At 44.2% G+C, this 15,161-nt stretch overlaps 12 non-coding genes across 12 annotated transcripts; all 12 read right to left on the bottom strand.

Moving 5' to 3' along the window:
* Positions 1–865: 865 nt before the first annotated feature.
* On the bottom strand, positions 866–984 carry LOC125734060 (5S ribosomal RNA). Its single transcript, XR_007393387.1, has one exon. It is a non-coding gene; the product is annotated as a 5S ribosomal RNA (ribosomal RNA).
* Positions 985–2,062: 1,078 nt separating this feature from the next.
* On the bottom strand, positions 2,063–2,181 carry LOC125733247 (5S ribosomal RNA). The gene has a single exon (XR_007392598.1). It is a non-coding gene; the product is annotated as a 5S ribosomal RNA (ribosomal RNA).
* Positions 2,182–3,258: 1,077 nt separating this feature from the next.
* On the bottom strand, positions 3,259–3,377 carry LOC125734260 (5S ribosomal RNA). Its single transcript, XR_007393579.1, has one exon. It is a non-coding gene; the product is annotated as a 5S ribosomal RNA (ribosomal RNA).
* Positions 3,378–4,456: 1,079 nt separating this feature from the next.
* On the bottom strand, positions 4,457–4,575 carry LOC125733779 (5S ribosomal RNA). The gene has a single exon (XR_007393116.1). It is a non-coding gene; the product is annotated as a 5S ribosomal RNA (ribosomal RNA).
* Positions 4,576–5,654: 1,079 nt separating this feature from the next.
* Positions 5,655–5,773, bottom strand: LOC125734150 (5S ribosomal RNA). The gene has a single exon (XR_007393474.1). It is a non-coding gene; the product is annotated as a 5S ribosomal RNA (ribosomal RNA).
* A 1,072-nt stretch (positions 5,774–6,845) lies between these two features.
* On the bottom strand, positions 6,846–6,964 carry LOC125731126 (5S ribosomal RNA). The gene has a single exon (XR_007391412.1). It is a non-coding gene; the product is annotated as a 5S ribosomal RNA (ribosomal RNA).
* A 1,081-nt stretch (positions 6,965–8,045) lies between these two features.
* Positions 8,046–8,164, bottom strand: LOC125733246 (5S ribosomal RNA). The gene has a single exon (XR_007392597.1). It is a non-coding gene; the product is annotated as a 5S ribosomal RNA (ribosomal RNA).
* Positions 8,165–9,241: 1,077 nt separating this feature from the next.
* On the bottom strand, positions 9,242–9,360 carry LOC125734259 (5S ribosomal RNA). The gene has a single exon (XR_007393578.1). It is a non-coding gene; the product is annotated as a 5S ribosomal RNA (ribosomal RNA).
* Positions 9,361–10,441: 1,081 nt separating this feature from the next.
* On the bottom strand, positions 10,442–10,560 carry LOC125733778 (5S ribosomal RNA). The gene has a single exon (XR_007393115.1). It is a non-coding gene; the product is annotated as a 5S ribosomal RNA (ribosomal RNA).
* Positions 10,561–11,637: 1,077 nt separating this feature from the next.
* Positions 11,638–11,756, bottom strand: LOC125734544 (5S ribosomal RNA). The gene has a single exon (XR_007393852.1). It is a non-coding gene; the product is annotated as a 5S ribosomal RNA (ribosomal RNA).
* A 1,087-nt stretch (positions 11,757–12,843) lies between these two features.
* LOC125734367 (5S ribosomal RNA) lies at positions 12,844–12,962 on the bottom strand. The gene has a single exon (XR_007393682.1). It is a non-coding gene; the product is annotated as a 5S ribosomal RNA (ribosomal RNA).
* A 1,077-nt stretch (positions 12,963–14,039) lies between these two features.
* LOC125737273 (5S ribosomal RNA) lies at positions 14,040–14,158 on the bottom strand. Its single transcript, XR_007396539.1, has one exon. It is a non-coding gene; the product is annotated as a 5S ribosomal RNA (ribosomal RNA).
* Between the last annotated feature and the right edge of the window lie 1,003 nt (positions 14,159–15,161).

Here is a 15,161-nt window from a genome sequence, read left to right as displayed (position 1 = left end):
TTCCTTATTTTTAACTCCTTTTCACTACCGCACAGGTTAATCGCCGCACGTCCCCCGTCGGCAAACATTACTCCTTTGCCTACTGCATGCAGGCTTCTCTTAACGACCCTCTGTTATCAACTCCGCTAACAGCCACAAAATCTCCGCCGCACGAAGCCCACTGGTAGCTGTTGAATCACATGCTTCTCCAAAACGTCGCGCTGTCAGAGCACTGGGAGCTACACACGCCAACAAGTCCATACTGCAGGCTGCAGCCAGAACAATTTTCTACATTCAAACATCGACGGCCTCTTCTCTCTAAAAATTCACCAGACCGCTTCTACCACCAGCAAAGAAGTTTCCATCCCTAATTCTTCTGTGATTCCCACTAACCTAAACATTAAGCTGGCATTGAAGTGTGTAAATTACCCCGGCCAACCTGCTCTTTTAAATACAGCTTTTAGCAAGTTTTGAAAGGAGGAGAAGAGCAGATAATATGCCAATAATATCGAATATTCTGTGGCGAAGTGGTTTTTGCATAGAAAACAAAGCGGTGAGTTGAAGAGGAATTATATTAGTACTTTGTTTAAAACTGTGTGTAAAAAGCTGTCTCTTTATTATTAACAATAAGTTGTAAAACGTGAATGGGGAGTGACAGTCTTCAAGTTTGTGAGAAGATCGCGCCCTGGTGGAATAAAGGCACGAACAGCTTACAGCAGCTATAATTACCAGGCAGTATTTAGAGTAAAACGGTGTGTAAAAGCTGCCTTTATGAATGAGAGAAAAATATATATATATATATATAAAATAGTAAAATGGAAGGGGAGTGATAGATTTAAATTAATCGTGAAGTGGAGCGCCCCCTGTATAAAGTAAAAGTGAGAAAAGCTTACAGCACCTGGTATTCCCAGGAGGTCTCCCATCCAAGTACTAACCAGACCCTACCCTGCTTAGCTTCCGAGATTAGACGAGATCGGGCGTGTTCAGGGTGGTATGGCCGTAAGCGAGAGATGCTACCAAAAACAGCCCTTTTGCATTACACGCCTCTATACATGCCAGTTGGTCCCATTGGATCCTACTAATGTTCTTTTTTTTTTTTTTATCTGACTCACACTGCAGCCCCACCATCCAATCGGCAGCGCCGGACCCACACCAAACATTCACCAAACTACTCAGCCAGCAGCCTACCACAATTATTCCATTCTTTCCGCATCCGCACACTTCCTTCTTTTTAACTCCTTTTCACTACCGCACAGGTTAATCGCCGCACGTCCCCCGCCGGCAAACATTACTCCTTTGCCTACTGCATGCAGGCTTCTCTTAACGACCCTCTGTTATCAACTCCGCTAACAGCCACAAAATCTCCGCCGCACGAAGCCCACTGGTAGCTGCTGAATCACATGCTTCCCCAAAACGTTGCGCTGTCAGAACACTGGGAGCTACACACACCAACAAGTCCATACTGCAGGCTGCAGCCAGAACAATTTTCTACATTCAAACATCGACGGCCTCTTCTCTCTAAAAATTCACCAGACCGCTTCTACCACCAGCAAAGAAGTTTCCATCCCTAATTCCTCTGTGACTCCCACTAACCTAAACATTAAGCTGGCATTGAAGGGTGTGAATTACCCCGGCCAATCTGTTCTTTTAAATACAGCTTTTAGCAAGTTTTGAAAGGAGAAGAGCAGAACTTGCTATGCCAATAATATCGAGTCTTCTGTGGCGAAGTGGTTTTTGCATAGAAAACAAAGCGGTCAGTTGAAGAGGAATAATATCAGTACTTTGTTTAAAACTGTGTGTAAAAAGCTGTCTCTTTATCATTAACAATAAGTTGTAAAATGTGAATGGGGAGTGATAGTCTTCAAGTTTGTGAGAAGATCGCGCCCTGGTGGAATAAAGGCACGAACAGCTTACAGCACCTAGAATTACCAGGAAGTATTTAGAGTAAAACGGTTTCTAAAAGCTGCCTTTATGAATGAGAGAAAAAAAAAATATATATATAAAATAGTAAAATGGAAGGGGAGTGATAGATTTAAATTAATCGTGAAGTGGAGCGCCCCCTGTATAAAGTAAAAGTGAGAAAAGCTTACAGCACCTGGTATTCCCAGGTGGTCTCCCATCCAAGTACTAACCAGACCCTACCCTGCTTAGCTTCCGAGATCAGACGAGATCAGGCGTGTTCAGGGTGGTATGGCCGTAAGCGAGAGATGCTACCAAAAACAGCCCTTTTGCATTACACGCCTCTATACATGCCAGTTGGTCCCATTGGATCCTACTAATGTTCTTTTTTTTTTTTTTATCTGACTCACACTGCAGCCCCACCATCCAATCGGCAGCGCCGGACCCACACCAAACATTCACCAAACTACTCAGCCAGCAGCCTCCCACAATTATTCCATTCTTTCCGCATCCGCACACTTCCTTCTTTTTAACTCCTTTTCACTACCGCACAGGTTAATCGCCGCACGTCCCCCGCCGGCAAACATTACTCCTTTGCCTACTGCATGCAGGCTTCTCTTAACGACCCTCTGTTATCAACTCCGCTAACAGCCACAAAATCTCTGCCGCACGAAGCCCACTGGTAGCTGCTGAATCACATGCTTCCCCAAAACGTCGCGCTGTCAGAACACTGGGAGCTACACACACCAACAAGTCCATACTGCAGGCTGCAGCCAGAACAATTTTCTACATTCAAACATCGACGGCCTCTTCTCTCTAAAAATTCACCAGACCGCTTCTACCACCAGCAAAGAAGTTTCCATCCCTAATTCCTCTGTGACTCCCACTAACCTAAACATTAAGCTGGCATTGAAGGGTGTGAATTACCCCGGCCAATCTGTTCTTTCAAATACAGCTTTTAGCAAGTTTTGAAAGGAGAAGAGCAGAACTTGCTATGCCAATAATATCGAGTCTTCTGTGGCGAAGTGGTTTTTGCATAGAAAACAAAGCGGTCAGTTGAAGAGGAATAATATCAGTACTTTGTTTAAAACTGTGTGTAAAAAGCTGTCTCTTTATCATTAACAATAAGTTGTAAAATGTGAATGGGGAGTGACAGTCTTCAAGTTTGTGAGAAGATCGCGCCCTGGTGGAATAAAGGCACGTACAGCTTAGAGCACCTTGAATTACCAGGAAGTATTTAGAGTAAAACGGTGTGTAAAAGCTACCTTTATGAATGAGAGAAAAATATATATATATATAAAATAGTAAAATGGAAGGGGAGTGATAGATTTAAATTAATCCTGAAGTGGAGCGCCCCCTGTATAAAGTAAAAGTGAGAAAAGCTTACAGCACCTGGTATTCCCAGGAGGTCTCCCATCCAAGTACTAACCAGACCCTACCCTACTTAACTTACGAGATCGGATGAGATCGGGCGTGTTCAGGGTGGTATGGCCATAAGCGAGAGACGCTACCAAAAACAGCCCTTTTGCATTACACGCCTCTATACATGCCAGTTGGTCCCATTGGATCCTACTAATGTTCTTTTTTTTTTTTTTATCTGACTCACACTGCAGCCCCACCATCCAATCGGCAGCGCCGGACCCACACCAAACATTCACCAAACTACTCAGCCAGCAGCATACCACAATTATTCCATTCTTTCCGCATCCGCACACTTCCTTCTTTTTAACTCTTTTTCACTACCGCACAGGTTAATCGCCGCACGTCCCCCGCCGGCAAACATTACTCCTTTGCCTACTGCATGCAGGCTTCTCTTAACGACCCTCTGTTATCAACTCCGCTAACAGCCACAAAATCTCCGCCGCACGAAGCCCACTGGAAGCTGCTGAGTCACATGCTTCCCCAAAACGTCACGCTGTCAGAACACTGGGAGCTACACACACCAACAAGTCCATACTGCAGGCTGCAGCCAGAACAATTTTCTACATTCAAACATCGACGGCCTCTTCTCTCTAAAAATTCACCAGACCGCTTCTACCACCAGCAAAGAAGTTTCCATCCCTAATTCCTCTGTGACTCCCACTAACCTAAACATTAAGCTGGCATTGAAGGGTGTGAATTACCCCGGCCAATCTGTTCTTTTAAATACAGCTTTTAGCAAGTTTTGAAAGGAGAAGAGCAGAACTTGCTATGCCAATAATATCGAGTCTTCTGTGGCGAAGTGGTTTTTGCATAGAAAACAAAGCGGTCAGTTGAAGAGGAATAATATCAGTACTTTGTTTAAAACTGTGTGTAAAAAGCTGTCTCTTTATCATTAACAATAAGTTGTAAAACGTGAATGGGGAGTGACAGTCTTCAAGTTTGTGAGAAGATCGCGCCCTGGTGGAATAAAGGCACGAACAGCTTAGAGCACCTTGAATTACCAGGAAGTATTTAGAGTAAAACGGTGTGTAAAAGCTACCTTTATGAATGAGAGAAAAATATATATATATATATAAAATAGTAAAATGGAAGGGGAGTGATAGATTTAAATTAATCGTGAAGTGGAGCGCCCCCTGTATAAAGTAAAAGTGAGAAAAGCTTACAGCACCTGGTATTCCCAGGAGGTCTCCCATCCAAGTACTAACCAGACCCTACCCTGCTTAGCTTACGAGATCGGATGAGATCGGGCGTGTTCAGGGTGGTATGGCCATAAGCGAGAGACGCTACCAAAAACAGCCCTTTTGCATTACACGCCTCTATACATGCCAGTTGGTCCCATTGGATCCTACTAATGTTCTTTTTTTTTTTTTTATCTGACTCACACTGCAGCCCCACCATCCAATCGGCAGCGCCGGACCCACACCAAACATTCACCAAACTACTCAGCCAGCAGCATACCACAATTATTCCATTCTTTCCGCATCCGCACACTTCCTTCTTTTTAACTCTTTTTCACTACCGCACAGGTTAATCGCCGCACGTCCCCCGCCGGCAAACATTACTCCTTTGCCTACTGCATGCAGGCTTCTCTTAACGACCCTCTGTTATCAACTCCGCTAACAGCCACAAAATCTCCGCCGCACGAAGCCCACTGGAAGCTGCTGAGTCACATGCTTCCCCAAAACGTCGCGCTGTCAGAACACTGGGAGCTACACACACCAACAAGTCCATACTGCAGTCTGCAGCCAGAACAATTTTCTACATTCAAACATCGACGGCCTCTTCTCTCTAAAAATTCACCAGACCGCTTCTACCACCAGCAAAGAAGTTTCCATCCCTAATTCCTCTGTGACTCCCACTAACCTAAACATTAAGCTGGCATTGAAGGGTGTGAATTACCCCGGCCAATCTGTTCTTTTAAATACAGCTTTTAGCAAGTTTTGAAAGGAGAAGAGCAGAACTTGCTATGCCAATAATATCGAGTCTTCTGTGGCGAAGTGGTTTTTGCATAGAAAACAAAGCGGTCAGTTGAAGAGGAATAATATCAGTACTTTGTTTAAAACTGTGTGTAAAAAGCTGTCTCTTTATCATTAACAATAAGTTGTAAAACGTGAATGGGGAGTGACAGTCTTCAAGTTTGTGAGAAGATCGCGCCCTGGTGGAATAAAGGCACGAACAGCTTAGAGCACCTTGAATTACCAGGAAGTATTTAGAGTAAAACGGTGTGTAAAAGCTACCTTTATGAATGAGAGAAAAATATATATATATATATAAAATAGTAAAATGGAAGGGGAGTGATAGATTTAAATTAATCGTGAAGTGGAGCGCCCCCTGTATAAAGTAAAAGTGAGAAAAGCTTACAGCACCTGGTATTCCCAGGTGGTCTCCCATCCAAGTACTAACCAGACCCTACCCTGCTTAGCTTCCGAGATTAGACGAGATCGGGCGTGTTCAGGGTGGTATGGCCGTAAGCGAGAGATGCTACCAAAAACAGCCCTTTTGCATTACACGCCTATATACATGCCAGTTGGTCCCATTGGATCCTACTAATGTTCTTTTTTTTTTTTATCTGACTCACACTGCAGCCCCACCATCCAATCGGCAGCGCCGGACCCACACCAAACATTCACCAAACTACTCAGCCGGCAGCCTACCACAATTATTCCATTCTTTCCGCATCCGCACACTTCCTTCTTTTTAACTCCTTTTCACTACCGCACAGGTTAATCGCCGCACGTCCCCCGCCGGCAAACATTACTCCTTTGCCTACTGCATGCAGGCTTCTCTTAACGACCCTCTGTTATCAACTCCGCTAACAGCCACAAAATCTCTGCCGCACGAAGCCCACTGGTAGCTGCTGAATCACATGCTTCCCCAAAACGTCGCGCTGTCAGAACACTGGGAGCTACACACACCAACAAGTCCATACTGCAGGCTGCAGCCAGAACAATTTTCTACATTCAAACATCGACGGCCTCTTCTCTCTAAAAATTCACCAGACCGCTTCTACCACCAGCAAAGAAGTTTCCATCCCTAATTCCTCTGTGACTCCCACTAACCTAAACATTAAGCTGGCATTGAAGGGTGTGAATTACCCCGGCCAATCTGTTCTATTAAATACAGCTTTTAGCAAGTTTTGAAAGGAGAAGAGCAGAACTTGCTATGCCAATAATATCGAGTCTTCTGTGGCGAAGTGGTTTTTGCATAGAAAACAAAGCGGTCAGTTGAAGAGGAATAATATCAGTACTTTGTTTAAAACTGTGTGTAAAAAGCTGTCTCTTTATCATTAACAATAAGTTGTAAAATGTGAATGGGGAGTGATAGTCTTCAAGTTTGTGAGAAGATCGCGCCCTGGTGGAATAAAGGCACGAACAGCTTACAGCAGCTATAATTACCAGGCAGTATTTAGAGTAAAACGGTGTGTAAAAGCTGCCTTTATGAATGAGAGAAAAAAGAAATATATAAAATAGTAAAATGGAAGGGGAGTGATACATTTAAATTAATCGTGAAGTGGAGCGCCCCCTGTATAAAGTAAAAGTGAGAAAAGCTTACAGCACCTGGTATTCCCAGACGGTCTCCCATTCAAGTACTAACCAGACCCTAGCCTGCTTAGCTTCCAAGATCAGACGAAATCGGGCGCGTTCAGGGTGGTATGGCCGTAAGTGAGAGACGCTACCAAAAATAGCCCTTTTGCATTACACGCGTCTATACATGCCAGTTAGTCCCATTGGATCCTACTCCTGTTTTTTTTTTTTTTTTTATCTGACTCACACTGCAGCCCCACCATCCAATCGGCAGTGCCGGAACCACACCAAACATTCACCAAACTACTCAGCCGGCAGCCTACCACAATTATTCCATTCTTTCCGCATCCGCACACTTCCTTCTCTTTAACTCCTTTTCACTACCGCACAGGTTAATCGCCGCACGTCCCCCGCCGGCAAACATTACTCCTTTGCCTACCTCATGCAGGCTTCTCTTAACAACCCTGTGTTATCAACTCCGCTAACAGCCACAAAATCTCTGCCGCACGAAGCCCACTGGTAGCTGTTGAATCACATGCTTCCCCAAAACGTCGCGCTGTCAGAACACTGGGAGCTACACACACCAACAAGTCCATACTGCAGGCTGCATCCAGAACAATTTTCTACATTGAAACATCGACGGCCTCTTCTCTCTAAAAATTCACCAGACCGCTTCTACCACCAGCAAAGAAGTTTCCATCCCTAATACCTCTGTGATTCCCACTATCCTAAACATTAATCTGGCATTGAAGGGTGTGAATTACCCCGGCCAACCTGCTCTTTTAAATAAAGCTTTTAGCAAGTTTTGAAGGGAGGAGAAGAGCAGACCTTGCTTTGCCAATAAAATCGAGTCTTCTGTGGCGAAGTGGTTTTTGCATAGAAAACAAAGCGGTCAGTTGAAGAGGAATAATATCAGTACTTTGTTTAAAACTGTGTGTAAAAAGCTGTCTCTTTATCATTAACAATAAGTTGTAAAATGTGAATGGGGAGTGATAGTCTTCAAGTTTGTGAGAAGATCGCGCCCTGGTGGAATAAAGGCACGAACAGCTTACAGCACCTAGAATTACCAGGAAGTATTTAGAGTAAAACGGTTTCTAAAAGCTGCCTTTATGAATGAGAGAAAAAAAATATATATATATAAAATAGTAAAATGGAAGGGGAGTGATAGATTTAAATTAATCGTGAAGTGGAGCGCCCCCTGTATAAAGTAAAAGTGAGAAAAGCTTACAGCACCTGGTATTCCCAGGTGGTCTCCCATCCAAGTACTAACCAGACCCTACCCTGCTTAGCTTCCGAGATCAGACGAGATCAGGCGTGTTCAGGGTGGTATGGCCGTAAGCGAGAGATGCTACCAAAAACAGCCCTTTTGCATTACACGCCTCTATACATGCCAGTTGGTCCCATTGGATCCTACTAATGTTCTTTTTTTTTTTTTTATCTGACTCACACTGCAGCCCCACCATCCAATCGGCAGCGCCGGACCCACACCAAACATTCACCAAACTACTCAGCCAGCAGCCTCCCACAATTATTCCATTCTTTCCGCATCCGCACACTTCCTTCTTTTTAACTCCTTTTCACTACCGCACAGGTTAATCGCCGCACGTCCCCCGCCGGCAAACATTACTCCTTTGCCTACTGCATGCAGGCTTCTCTTAACGACCCTCTGTTATCAACTCCACTAACAGCCACAAAATCTCTGCCGCACGAAGCCCACTGGTAGCTGCTGAATCACATGCTTCCCCAAAACGTCGCGCTGTCAGAACACTGGGAGCTACACACACCAACAAGTCCATACTGCAGGCTGCAGCCAGAACAATTTTCTACATTCAAACATCGACGGCCTCTTCTCTCTAAAAATTCACCAGACCGCTTCTACCACCAGCAAAGAAGTTTCCATCCCTAATTCCTCTGTGACTCCCACTAACCTAAACATTAAGCTGGCATTGAAGGGTGTGAATTACCCCGGCCAATCTGTTCTTTCAAATACAGCTTTTAGCAAGTTTTGAAAGGAGAAGAGCAGAACTTGCTATGCCAATAATATCGAGTCTTCTGTGGCGAAGTGGTTTTTGCATAGAAAACAAAGCGGTCAGTTGAAGAGGAATAATATCAGTACTTTGTTTAAAACTGTGTGTAAAAAGCTGTCTCTTTATCATTAACAATAAGTTGTAAAATGTGAATGGGGAGTGACAGTCTTCAAGTTTGTGAGAAGATCGCGCCCTGGTGGAATAAAGGCACGTACAGCTTAGAGCACCTTGAATTACCAGGAAGTATTTAGAGTAAAACGGTGTGTAAAAGCTACCTTTATGAATGAGAGAAAAATATATATATATATAAAATAGTAAAATGGAAGGGGAGTGATAGATTTAAATTAATCGTGAAGTGGAGCGCCCCCTGTATAAAGTAAAAGTGAGAAAAGCTTACAGCACCTGGTATTCCCAGGAGGTCTCCCATCCAAGTACTAACCAGACCCTACCCTACTTAACTTACGAGATCGGATGAGATCGGGCGTGTTCAGGGTGGTATGGCCATAAGCGAGAGACGCTACCAAAAACAGCCCTTTTGCATTACACGCCTCTATACATGCCAGTTGGTCCCATTGGATCCTACTAATGTTCTTTTTTTTTTTTTTATCTGACTCACACTGCAGCCCCACCATCCAATCGGCAGCGCCGGACCCACACCAAACATTCACCAAACTACTCAGCCAGCAGCATACCACAATTATTCCATTCTTTCCGCATCCGCACACTTCCTTCTTTTTAACTCTTTTTCACTACCGCACAGGTTAATCGCCGCACGTCCCCCGCCGGCAAACATTACTCCTTTGCCTACTGCATGCAGGCTTCTCTTAACGACCCTCTGTTATCAACTCCGCTAACAGCCACAAAATCTCCGCCGCACGAAGCCCACTGGAAGCTGCTGAGTCACATGCTTCCCCAAAACGTCACGCTGTCAGAACACTGGGAGCTACACACACCAACAAGTCCATACTGCAGGCTGCAGCCAGAACAATTTTCTACATTCAAACATCGACGGCCTCTTCTCTCTAAAAATTCACCAGACCGCTTCTACCACCAGCAAAGAAGTTTCCATCCCTAATTCCTCTGTGACTCCCACTAACCTAAACATTAAGCTGGCATTGAAGGGTGTGAATTACCCCGGCCAATCTGTTCTTTTAAATACAGCTTTTAGCAAGTTTTGAAAGGAGAAGAGCAGAACTTGCTATGCCAATAATATCGAGTCTTCTGTGGCGAAGTGGTTTTTGCATAGAAAACAAAGCGGTCAGTTGAAGAGGAATAATATCAGTACTTTGTTTAAAACTGTGTGTAAAAAGCTGTCTCTTTATCATTAACAATAAGTTGTAAAACGTGAATGGGGAGTGACAGTCTTCAAGTTTGTGAGAAGATCGCGCCCTGGTGGAATAAAGGCACGAACAGCTTAGAGCACCTTGAATTACCAGGAAGTATTTAGAGTAAAACGGTGTGTAAAAGCTACCTTTATGAATGAGAGAAAAATATATATATATATATATAAAATAGTAAAATGGAAGGGGAGTGATAGATTTAAATTAATCGTGAAGTGGAGCGCCCCCTGTATAAAGTAAAAGTGAGAAAAGCTTACAGCACCTGGTATTCCCAGGAGGTCTCCCATCCAAGTACTAACCAGACCCTACCCTGCTTAGCTTACGAGATCGGATGAGATCGGGCGTGTTCAGGGTGGTATGGCCATAAGCGAGAGACGCTACCAAAAACAGCCCTTTTGCATTACACGCCTCTATACATGCCAGTTGGTCCCATTGGATCCTACTAATGTTCTTTTTTTTTTTTTTATCTGACTCACACTGCAGCCCCACCATCCAATCGGCAGCGCCGGACCCACACCAAACATTCACCAAACTACTCAGCCAGCAGCATACCACAATTATTCCATTCTTTCCGCATCCGCACACTTCCTTCTTTTTAACTCTTTTTCACTACCGCACAGGTTAATCGCCGCACGTCCCCCGCCGGCAAACATTACTCCTTTGCCTACTGCATGCAGGCTTCTCTTAACGACCCTCTGTTATCAACTCCGCTAACAGCCACAAAATCTCCGCCGCACGAAGCCCACTGGAAGCTGCTGAGTCACATGCTTCCCCAAAACGTCGCGCTGTCAGAACACTGGGAGCTACACACACCAACAAGTCCATACTGCAGTCTGCAGCCAGAACAATTTTCTACATTCAAACATCGACGGCCTCTTCTCTCTAAAAATTCACCAGACCGCTTCTACCACCAGCAAAGAAGTTTCCATCCCTAATTCCTCTGTGACTCCCACTAACCTAAACATTAAGCTGGCATTGAAGGGTGTGAATTACCCCGGCCAATCTGTTCTTTTAAATACAGCTTTTAGCAAGTTTTGAAAGGAGAAGAGCAGAACTTGCTATGCCAATAATATCGAGTCTTCTGTGGCGAAGTGGTTTTTGCATAGAAAACAAAGCGGTCAGTTGAAGAGGAATAATATCAGTACTTTGTTTAAAACTGTGTGTAAAAAGCTGTCTCTTTATCATTAACAATAAGTTGTAAAACGTGAATGGGGAGTGACAGTCTTCAAGTTTGTGAGAAGATCGCGCCCTGGTGGAATAAAGGCACGAACAGCTTAGAGCACCTTGAATTACCAGGAAGTATTTAGAGTAAAACGGTGTGTAAAAGCTACCTTTATGAATGAGAGAAAAATATATATATATATAAAATAGTAAAATGGAAGGGGAGTGATAGATTTAAATTAATCGTGAAGTGGAGCGCCCCCTGTATAAAGTAAAAGTGAGAAAAGCTTACAGCACCTGGTATTCCCAGGAGGTCTCCCATCCAAGTACTAACCAGACCCTACCCTGCTTAGCTTCCGAGATCAGACGAGATCGGGCGTGTTCAGGGTGGTATGGCCGTAAGCGAGAGATGCTACCAAAAACAGCCCATTTGCATTACACGAATCTATACATGCCAGTTAGTCCAAGTGGATCCTACTCCTGTTTTTTTTTTTTTTTTTTTTTTTGTCTGACTCACACTCCAGCCCCACCATCCAATCGGCAGCGCCGGACCCACACCAAACATTCACCAAACTACTCAGCCGGCAGCCTACCACAATTATTCCATTCTTTCCGCATCCGCACACTTCCTTATTTTTAACTCCTTTTCACTACCGCACAGGTTAATCGCCGCACGTCCCCCGCCGGCAAACATTACTCCTTTGCCTACTGCATGCAGGCTTCTCTTAACGACCCTCTGTTATCAACTCCGCTAACAGCCACAAAATCTCCGCCGCACGAAGCCCACTGGTAGCTGCTGAATCACATGCTTCCCCAAAACGTCGCGCTGTCAGAACACTGGGAGCTACACACACCAACAAGTCCATACTGCAGGCTGCAGCCAGAACAATTTTCTACATTGAAACATCGACGGCCTCTTCTCTCTAAAAATTCACCAGACCGCTTCTACCACCAGCAAAGAAGTTTCCATCCCTAATTCCTCTGTGATTCCCACTAACCTAAACATTAAGCTGGCATTGAAGGGTGTGAATTACCCCGGCCAACCTGTTCTTTTAAATACAGCTTTTAGCAAGTTTTGAAAGGAGAAGAGCAGAACTTGCTATGCCAATAATATCGAGTCTTCTGTGGCGAAGTGGTTTTTGCATAGAAAACAAAGCGGTCAGTTGAAGAGGAATAATATCAGTACTTTGTTTAAAACTGTGTGTAAAAAGCTGTCTCTTTATCATTAACAATAAGTTGTAAAATGTGAATGGGGAGTGACAGTCTTCAAGTTTGTGAGAAGATCGCGCCCTGGTGGAATAAAGGCACGAACAGCTTACAGCACCTAGAATTCCCAGGAAGTATTTAGAGTACAACGGTTTCTAAAAGCTGGCTTTAAGAATGAGAGAAAAATATATATATATATATATAAAATAGTAAAATGGAAGGGGAGTGATAGATTTAAATTAATCGTGAAGTGGAGCGCCCCCTGTATAAAGTAAAAGTGAGAAAAGCTTACAGCACCTGGTATTCCCAGGTGGTCTCCCATCCAAGTACTAACCAGACCCTATCCTGCTTAGCTTCCGAGATCAGACGAGATCGGGCGTGTTCAGGGTGGTATGGCCATAAGCGAGAGATGCTACCAAAAACAGCCCTTTTGCATTACACGCCTCTATACATGCCAGTTGGTCCCATTGGATCCTACTCCTGTTTTTTTTTTTTTTTTTTATCTGACTCACACTGCAGCCCCACCATCCAATCGGCAACGCCGGACCCACACCAAACATTCACCAAACTACTCAGCCGGCAGCCTACCACAATTATTCCATTCTTTCCGCATCCGCACACTTCCTTCTCTTTAACTCCTTTTCACTACCGCACAGGTTAATCGCCGCACGTCCCCCGCCGGCAAACATTACTCCTTTACCTACTGCATGCAGGCTTCTCTTAACGACCCTCTGTTATCAACTCCGCTAACAGCCACAAAATCTCCACCGCACGAAGCCCACTGGTAGCTGCTGAATCACATGCTTCCCCAAAACGTCGCGCTGTCAGAACACTGGGAGCTACACACACCAACAAGTCCATACTGCAGGCTGCAGCCAGAACAATTTTCTACATTCAAACATCGACGGCCTCTTCTCTCTAAAAATTCACCAGACCGCTTCTACCACCAGCAAAGAAGTTTCCATCCCTAATTCCTCTATGACTCCCACTAACCCAAACATTAAGCTGGCATTGAAGGGTGTGAATTACCCCGGCCAATCTGTTCTTTTAAATACAGCTTTTAGCAAGTTTTGAAAGGAGAAGAGCAGAACTTGCTATGCCAATAATATCGAGTCTTCTGTGGCGAAGTGGTTTTTGCATAGAAAACAAAGCGGTCAGTTGAAGAGGAATAATATCAGTACTTTGTTTAAAACTGTGTGTAAAAAGCTGTCTCTTTATCATTAACAATAAGTTGTAAAACGTGAATGGGGAGTGACAGTCATCAAGTTTGTGAGAAGATCGCGCCCTGGTGGAATATAGGCACGAACAGCTTACAGCACCTAGAATTACCAGGAAGTATTTAGAGTAAAACGGTGTGTAAAAGCTGCCTTTATGAAAGAGAGAAAAAAAAAATATATATAAAATAGTAAAATGGAAGGGGAGTGATAGATTTAAATTAATCGTGAAGTGGAGCGCCCCCCGTTTAAAGTAAAAGTGAGAAAAGCTTACAGCAATTGGTAGTCCCAGGTGGTCTCCCATCCAAGTACTAACCAGACCCTACCCTGCTTAGCTTCCGAGATCAGACGAGATCGGGCGTGTTCAGGGTGGTATGGCCATAAGCGAGAGATGCTACCAAAAACAGCCCTTTTGCATTACACGCCTCTATACATGCCAGTTGGTCCCATTGGATCCTACTCCTGGTTTTTTTTTTTTTTTTATCTGACTCACACTGCAGCCCCACCATCCAATCGGCAACGCCGGACCCACACCAAACATTCACCAAACTACTCAGCCGGCAGCCTACCACAATTATTCCATTCTTACCGCATCCGCACACTTCCTTCTTTTTAACTCCTTTTCACTACCGCACAGGTTAATCGCCGCACGTCCCCCGCCAGCAAACATTACTCCTTTGCCTACTGCATGCAGGCTTCTCTTAACGACCCTCTGTTATCAACTCCGCTAACAGCCACAAAATCTCCGCCGCACGAAGCCCACTGGTAGCTGCTGAATCACATGCTTCCCCAAAACGTTGCGCTGTCAGAACACTGGGAGCTACACACACCAACAAGTCCATACTGCAGGCTGCAGCCAGAACAATTTTCTACATTCAAACATCGACGGCCTCTTCTCTCTAAAAATTCACCAGACCGCTTCTACCACCAGCAAAGAAGTTTCCATCCCTAATTCCTCTGTGATTCCCACTAACCTAAACATTAAGCTGGCATTGAAGGGTGTGAATTACCCCGGCCAATCTGTTCTTTTAAATACAGCTTTTAGCAATTTTTGAAAGGAGAAGAGCAGAACTTGCTATGCCAATAATATCGAGTCTTCTGTGGCGAAGTGGTTTTTGCATAGAAAACAAAGCGGTCAGTTAAAGAGGAATAATATCAGTACTTTGTTTAAAACTGTGTGTAAAAAGCTGTCTCTTTATCATTAACAATAAGTTGTAAAACGTGAATGGGGAGTGACAGTCTTCAAGTTTGTGAGAAGATCGCGCCCTGGTGGAAGAAAGGCACGAACAGCTTACAGCACCTAGAATTACCAGGCAGTATTTAGAGTTAAACGGTGTGCAAAAGCTGCCTTTATGAATGAGCGAAAAAAAATATATATATAAAATAGTA

The sequence above is a fragment of the Brienomyrus brachyistius genome, chromosome 2 (assembly GCF_023856365.1).
Source record: "Brienomyrus brachyistius isolate T26 chromosome 2, BBRACH_0.4, whole genome shotgun sequence".
Taxonomy (NCBI): domain Eukaryota; kingdom Metazoa; phylum Chordata; class Actinopteri; order Osteoglossiformes; family Mormyridae; genus Brienomyrus; species Brienomyrus brachyistius.
Note: the sequence above shows the minus strand (reverse complement) of the source record. Positions and strands in the feature narration are given on the sequence as shown.